We start from the raw sequence: 7,532 nt of genomic DNA on the forward strand, positions 1-7,532 counted from the left end.
AGACATAACCTAAAAAGAACTGGATAGCTTATTTTCATGGGCTTATTTCCACGACAGCTTCCCTAGGTCTTACTCCTATCGCATCTTATACATAAGCTGCACCTGAAAAGAACTAGTCCTAAGTGTCACAAACAACCCTAGAGTTTGTACTAGAATAACACCCATGATACATATCAATCAACCCTAATGATACTCCAATGTCACCTCAAATATCCGTGGGTTAATTATACGACGTGCATCAAACAATTTCAGATTCATCATATTCAATCCAACACAAAGCACTTCGAAGAGTACCCCAAGATTTCTGTAGGAGAATGTAGTATGAAAACATGCAATCGACCCCTATGCGTAGATCCTCAAGGTCACCAGAATCCACAAGTTAATGCCATAACATATATCAAGTGAATCAATAGAATACTCCATTGTTACCACGGGTATCCACATGCAAGGCATACATCAAGTGTTCTGAAATCCAGTATTCAATCCAAAATAAGAGATCTCAAGGGAAAGATTCAATTCATCACAACAAGATGACAAGGGAAGAACACCTTATAATCCAATTATATTAACAAAGCCCGTGATACATCAAGATCATTCCATGTCAAGAACTCGGGAGAGAGAGAGAGAGAGAGAGATTGAACACACAGCTACTGGTACATACCCGCAGCCCCGAGGGTGAACTACTCCCTGCTCGTCATGGCCTCCACCATGATGATAAGGATGACCACCGAAGATGATTTCCCACCTCCGGTAGGTTACTGGAAAGGCTCCAATTGGGTTTATCATCGATACAGAGAGTTGCAGCAGCGGAGAGGAAGTTCTTTCTTTATTTATGAGGGTTTCTATATATATAGGATTTTTTGGTGTTGGAATCACACTAGATGGAGGCACATGGGCCACACAAGGCATCAAGGTGCGGCCAGGGGGTGGTCGCGCCCTGTTGCCTTGTGACCCACAGGTGGCTCCCCTCTTGTGGTTCTTTGCTCAAATATTGCTCATACGTTCCAGAAAAAAATGTCAAAAAATTTCATGCGATTCCGAGAACTTTCATCTTCTGCACAAAAAACAACGCCACGATAATTCTGCTGAAAACAACGTCAGTCTGGGTTAGTTCTAAATAAATCACAAAAGTGCATCAAAGCCATATAAAAATATTGTAAACATTGGTGTATATATCATGAATACTTCATAAATTATCGATACATTGGAGACATATCAAGAAGACATTGAGATATTCCATGTTAACACGGAGAAGCAACTTGTCAATATTTTTACCAAGCCACTTAATGAAGCAAGATTCCATGAGTTAAGGCATGAGATAAATATCATGGACATAAGTAAGTTGGATTGAGATTCTTGCAAACATACACATGCTCAACTAGTATCTTATTTTAGATGTAGGCACCTATGTACGGGGAAGGCTAGCTCAACTCATGAGCTAATTTATCCTACTAGTGCATAAATTGAACAAAATGTTTCACATTCACCATTTCCGATGGCACTTGTGCTTCAAAGATGAGTGTAAATCATGGGCCCAAGGTTCATATCTTCACGGTTCCATACGAACTAAACTCAAACATGGTGGCTATGCCCACCGCACTACCTTAGAAGTTGGATCTTAACTTGACTATTATTTGGGTATTTTTAGAACTTGTGTTCAATTTCTTGTTGATTTGTGTTTGAAGCTTTTCATCTAGTGCAAGTGCTACACATAGACCCTTCTAGAAGGATTGGATTTCTCATACGACGTGTAAGGAAGTGAGACCAGAATGCATCTTGGGGCTTGGTAAGGGTATGCATCCAGTTGTGAGTCAATTTGTATTTGCCGTCAAAACCCTCTGGATACCCCATGCCCACGGGCTTGTATCGGGCGCATGGGTTCCCCGTGCCCATGAGCTCTAAAAAGTGTGCACAGGACCCCCGTGCACATGGGACTTTATCCCATGCACAGATTGTGTGTCATTTATATCCCTTAAGAGATGGGGTGGAGGGGAGTTTGGGGTCATTCCCACCCAGTCGATGCCCCTTGCCCTAGGATGCCTTGGGAGTCGCATCATCGCCTCTAGCCTCCTTGACGCCTTCTCTTCCACTTGATGGCTCCTCCTCCTGTATATGCCCTCATCTTCCCTTCCCTCCTTTGTTTTTATCCATGGATGGGTTCTTTAAGTTCTATGGTTTCCTATTTTACTAGATCGGGTTGCTATTCTATCCCGATTAAGAATAAAACTACATAGAACATCTGGGGCGATCCTCTGGATGCACCCACTCCCATATTTTGATCTGGAAGTGGCTACTGATGGATGACCCCCTGCCCACGAGTGCTTGTGGTTAATCCATTCCCGCACTTTACTTTGCTTTGTGTCCTTGTAGACTTGCTAATTTACTTTGTTGCCTAGCATAGTTAACCCTACATGTGGTTGTCATATAGGTTGTATTCACCTAGTTTCATATTTATTGAACCCTATTTATCCGCATATCCCTAAAGTTGACAAGCAAGACTAAAACTTGTAGTGTCCTATTAACCCTCCTTTAGTCGGCTATATCGATCCTTTCACGTACCCCGATGAAGGATCACTCCATACCCACGATGACAAGCCTTGAAGTGACATCGATTCCCCTACCCATGTGGGAGGAAGTTTGTCATGAAGGCTCGGGTGTGCCATGCAAGGAGGAACCAAACAACAGAGCTAACAAGTGACTTGTACTGAATCATCGGGGAGGAGTGGACGTGGTAGGGGATGCAACACGGCTGAGCGGGTGGGCGTGTGAGTACCAGAGCATGCTATGTTGCCTAGTTTGTGTGGTTTTGGCTAGGAGAAACTGTTAGTCCAATGTCAATGTGGCAATGAATCATTCATCGCGATTCGTGTGTCTGATCCAATGACATGTAGCGCTTTCACATGGGATAGACCATGAACTGACATCGGTTCATTAGCATTTGGGATATCTTTTGGCTCACCGCATCAATAGCCAAGACAAGTGCTAAAATGGAGCAAAAAATGATCGGTTTGCAATGCAAATAGGAGACAAATCAATTACTAGCCAACGACAACTCGAGTTAGCTACATTTCAAATCAGTTAGCCCACGTCAGGTCATTAAAAACAAAAAAAAATAAGAAAAAGTTCATATAAGCACAAGCATAGACAAGAAAATTCATCACTAGTGCTTCAGTCGAGACTCCAAAGTCGTTGTCACATCCAGTAGTGTTGTCACACCCAGTTTTTGTCCTTCCTAATTAATTAACTTATTTCAAAATTTAGGACCAATTAATTTTTTTTGTGAATGCTTGTGATGCTTGGAGTGACTATTGTTTGCTTGAGTGCATGTGATTGCTCCCCATTAATTCTCTCTATCCTCCAAATCACCTCCTCATTCCATGATCTCCTCCCTAATGATATGCCATGTGTTTACGATAAATATCTATTTTCACCAAATATTATTTTCACCAAAAAGCATTTCTTTGAATTAAACTTTCAAACCCTTGAGATGAGGTTTGTACTACAATTCCTCAAGATAGGTAATTCCTTTTGCACCAATTAATTTATTTAAAACCCATTATCAAAATGTCTTCCAAAAACCACCATATTATTATTTTAAAATTATTTTATTATTATATTTAAAAGCCTTTCTGTGAGGCCAGAAATGGTCTCTTATGAAGGAAAGTTATTTTTATTGCTTTCAAAATATTTAAGAAAATTTAGGGAAACTCAGTGGATATATTTATTCCATATTTATGAGTTTAAACACATGGTAATGTTCAAAATATTGGGCAAACCCCTCCAAAACCATTGCTGCCTATTTCAAACTTTTGGAATATTTCTATAAGAAATATTCTCAATAAATTCCAGTAAAATTCTAGCATGTCATCTACGGTATTATTGATGATCTTCCCAAGTTTCATTTCAATCCAAGTTGATTTGGCTCCCCTAATCACTCTAAAACCCTATCTGTCCAGAATCAAAGTTGAGCAACTTTACATTATAAAGTTTATCCAATTGACCTCAAACTTTTTGTGCATGCCTTAATGCTCAAATAATGCCCCTACACCAAATATTGGATTTGTGGGAATTTATTTGAATAGGGTTCTAAGCAGAAACCCATTTCTGCCCATTTCTAGGGTTTTTCAAGTCTACATTGGAAAACTTCTCCAACAAATCCCAAATTTGGTGTGCAAGCCTATTTTCATCTATTATTTGACCCTGTTAAGTTTCATATCCATTGGAAGTCATCTGGTAGCCCAACCATAGATCAAACACCTTGTGTGCACTCACTAAATTGGCTTCTTTGACCCCTTGCACTTTTACGCTTGAGCTCAACTTTCTACCACAGTCTCACATAGTTGGATTTTACCTCCAGTAACATCCCCATGGACACTGGTCAATTATTTGGGATGGACCCTTTGTAACTATCTCTCATTTTACCCATGGAATCGCTATTTTTACCCTCTTGTTCACTTCTGCTTAACTCAAGGCCCCCAATTCTTTCCAGAGCCTCCCTAGTGTGTCAATGCTTCATTTCAAACCAAGAGATGGCATGCTCATGTGGAGAAAACGAGCAGCACAACCACAAGTTCATTTCTGGCTAAAAGGTAGCTTTGTACAGCAAGTGCTAGCTACACTTATTTGCTTGAGCTGAATTTTTACAGATGTGTAGTCCTTCCATACCACATGCTCCAGGACATGGTTTCACCTCCCATCTCTTCCTGTGAAAACCACTTGTATCAGCCTCTAGTTTCCTACTGAAATGTTTACCTCAGTCAAGAGCCGTTCAAATCAACTCCACTTGAAGCCAAACTCCTCACTCACCTTCCAGATAGCATGCCCCACCTCCCAAACATCTTTGATTGGTCACCAGGACCCTGTTGGCACTGGTGCCCGTGGTGACCACCACCCTGGGCTGCAATATGGGTGCTCTGCACTTTGTTGCTTTCCTCCAGCCCATCTCTTGCTGAATCAAGATGGCCCAGTGTGTCTCAGAGGTTCCCCTTGACCATTCAAGGCATCCCCACCCACTAGTTACCTTCCAAGCCTCCTCAGGCACGCGTGGCATCCATGCCCACGAGTGCTCCAGGAGCTCTCAAAGCTCTTTGAGCTCTCCCTTTGTCTCCTCCTCCCATATGGCTTTCCCCGAGTTCAGCAGCCTCACTTGCTCTCTCCCTCTCTCCCTGGAACCCCCCCCCCTCGAGCCCCTCTCCTCTCGGGCTCTCTCCTCTCCCCATGGCCGCGGGTAGAGCTCCGGCCTCCGCACGGGGTTGGCACGCTTGGAGCCTCCCCTCGCCTCCTTCCTCCCCTACCGGAGACCCCAGGCCACCGCATCTCCTCTGCATCGCCTCCTGCATCTCTCCCTTCGCTCCTGGTGCCGAAGCCAGGGGGTAGACGACCTCCCCACAACCTCCATCGCCGGCGCCCTTGCGGCCCTCCCCTGCAGGCACCGAGCAGGGGAACGGGGGCGGCTAACTCCCCCGAGCCTGCCGGCGAGCTAGGCCTCGCCCGAGGTGGCCAGAGCACCGGGAGCCAGCGAGCCTTCGAGCTCCTGCATCTCCTCTCTGCGCGAGCAGAAGGTAGGAGAAGGAGCTGACGCGTGGGACCCCCTCGTCAGTTGCTCACCAGTCGGGCCGCCCCTTTAAGTGGAAGCGCACCGCACGGGCTGCGTGTTCTAGCACCGCAAGCGTATTCCAGGATTACGCCATCAGAGTGGCCACTTAGCTAGCCAGCTAGCGCAGCTGGGCCGGCCCGAAGGCCTATCTGGCGCCAGTGGCGCAAGATAACTCCCCCAGAGGCTGAGCCCTTCTCTTTTTCATTTTCTCCTTCACTTATAAAATCCATTAAAAATTCATACTGACTCCAAATTACTTGGTTCAAATTTCTACAAGTTCCTAAATTCAAGCTCTATCCATCTATGTGCCTTGCACATTTTTCCAAGACATGTTTATGTGGTGTTTTATTTAAAATTCAAATCTGGATATTATTAGCCCCATCTTTCAGAAATCCCATAGGCTTCAAATCTACTCCAATTGGAGTGATTCAAATTTCCACAGCCTTCTTATATCATATAATAATTTTGGAGCCTTGGTCAACATTTTTATCAAGCTTCATTCTGTTGCTTATAATAAATAGCTTCCTATTGCTATTTACTCCATAGTAGAAAATTCCTAGAATATTCATACCAACTCCAAATCCAGTGAAACCACTTCCTAAATATTTCTAAAATCATTCTGTGTTAAATGGGTGTCTCCACTCATTTTTAACAGAATGATTTCTGTTGGCTTCTTCAATGATCACCTATTCTTCTTTTCCTTCCATTCCGACAGCCCTGATAAGCCAAAACCCCTTGGCAAAGATTCAGGTATTTTTCTTATGACCAGAGAGGTCCAAGAAAAATAAAACTTCTATTTATATAACACTTTTATGCTGCTTGATGTGTGGCTTATCGTGGGTGTTTCCGACAATAGTTAACGGGTAGACGGAGTATTCGGAGTTGGACCGGAAGACCTCGAAGACTCCGAGGACTTACGTGAGCAAGGCAAGCAGCCCTCTGACCATGACTGAGCATATGTTACTTTGCATGATAAAATATCAAGTATTTTCGTTGCATGTGATCATAAGTGTCGGTAATCATTTGATATGATCTTACCGAAGGCTCCTCCGGAGTATTATGCATTGAGCTTGACTCTACCCCTTGAGGGTCATGATAATACCATGTTGACAAGTAAAGATAGCAGTAGTACTATCATGAGCATGATGTAGTCATAAAGCAAGAGTTTATGAAAACCCCGTCGGGTGCTACTAATGCCCGAGGGTGATGATGAGTTAGGTGGTCACTTTTGGTGAAGTGATGCACCTGGTATTTGTGTGAGTAAGGTTTCGGAAATGCGATTAGATTTATGTTGTGTCGACCGTCCCAACCTTACCGGTACGACCATGTTACCCCTTATGGGACGAGGCTATGTTAATTACTCTGGTCGGTGCTAGCAAAGAGCCACATTACTAGTGGCGGGAGTGATGTGTGGTCACTCTCGTGATGGGGTCGTGCCGGGTAGGATGACTATGACATTTTTATGAGTTCCAGTCACACAGTTGGTCCCCGCATGGTTGGTACTATCCAGAGTTGGTGCTCGTAAGACGTACAACATGTGGGTTGGGTACCAATCGAGTGGACCTCTTTGTCTAGTATCGTCAGGGGAAAGGAATTGATCGGGTACTTACCTCGGGTATGTGATATACCACGAGTCGTGGATGACACGGAAGTTTCCCGGATCTCGTGGGTCCAGCGTACTACGTCTGCAGAGTGTAAACTATTCGAATAGCCGTGTCCGCGGTCAAGGACAGTTGGGTAATCCTGCTTAAACTACATTCTGATATTTCCGCACGAGTTGTGTGTGTGTGTGTGTGTGTGTGTGGTGATGAGAAAGGTGTTGTTATGATAGCAATGATATGACCAAGTTTGGTGACTTAGCATATAGGGTGAACCCGGATGGTTCAGCCCTCGGGAGATATATCGATATCTGTAACCTGTTCTTCAAGAGTAATTC

This window comes from Hordeum vulgare, chromosome 6H, assembly GCF_904849725.1.
Source record: "Hordeum vulgare subsp. vulgare chromosome 6H, MorexV3_pseudomolecules_assembly, whole genome shotgun sequence".
Lineage (NCBI taxonomy): Eukaryota > Viridiplantae > Streptophyta > Magnoliopsida > Poales > Poaceae > Hordeum > Hordeum vulgare.